This window comes from Limulus polyphemus, unplaced genomic scaffold (genome assembly GCF_000517525.1).
Source record: "Limulus polyphemus unplaced genomic scaffold, Limulus_polyphemus-2.1.2 Scaffold3207, whole genome shotgun sequence".
NCBI classification, from domain to species: Eukaryota; Metazoa; Arthropoda; class Merostomata; order Xiphosura; family Limulidae; genus Limulus; species Limulus polyphemus.
Window position 1 is genome coordinate 16,490 of NW_013668817.1, and position 864 is coordinate 17,353.

At 26.2% G+C, this 864-nt stretch overlaps 1 protein-coding gene across 4 annotated transcripts in view; it reads left to right on the forward strand.

The window, feature by feature from the left end:
* LOC106468891 (mutS protein homolog 5-like) overlaps nucleotides 1-864 on the forward strand; it is a 41,383-nt gene that overhangs the window by 16,358 nt on the left and 24,161 nt on the right. The gene's annotated exons all lie outside the window — the stretch shown is intronic.

Below are 864 nucleotides of genomic sequence, written 5' to 3' on the forward strand. Positions count from 1 at the left end.
GGAAAATCATTGTAATTATGTTAGTCTAAGCAAAAGTGAGGATAAATTTTTTTAAATTTTATTTTACTCAATTTTTGTAGTTTGACTTTCTTATTTCACTACTTTTAGTATCATTATAACTTTCTATATTATATTATTATGCATTGATCCCTACTTGTCTTTATAATACTTGTTTTTTTCCTTTTTATAAGCTATACTTTAGTGCACCAGCAATTCTAAGTGTGGGGTGCACGCATACCTGATTTTATTTTATTACTCATCAGGATCTCCACCAACCTACCCTCAAATCTAATTATATGCCCAAAGTGGAGCATTTACTTTTCGGTACAATAAAGGATCTATCAGTTCATATGAGAACTTTTTGTATAGTGTTTCTTAAAGGTTATTAACATAGGAACTATAATAGAAAATGGCTAATGTTAAAGAGATGTTTTAATGTTCACTACTTTTCGGGCTGGGATGCCCTTCCTCTGGTGATTTTAAAGTTAAACTTAGACTTTAGCTTTCTTGGAACTTTAATAATTACATCTACAAACTTTAACCTACCAGTTTTATTTACTTTAATAAATATAAAGTTACATTTACAAACTTTAACCTACCAGTTTTATTTACTTTAATAAATATAAAGTTACATCTACAAACTTTAACCTACCAGTTTTATTTACTTTAATAAATATAAAGTTACATTTACAAACTTTAACCTACCAGTTTTATTTACTTTAATAAATATAAAGTTACATCTACAAACTTTAACCTACCAGTTTTATATACTTTAATAAATATAAAGTTACATCTACAAACTTTAACCTACCAGTTTTATATACTTTAATAAATATAAAGTTACATCTACAAACTTTAACCTAC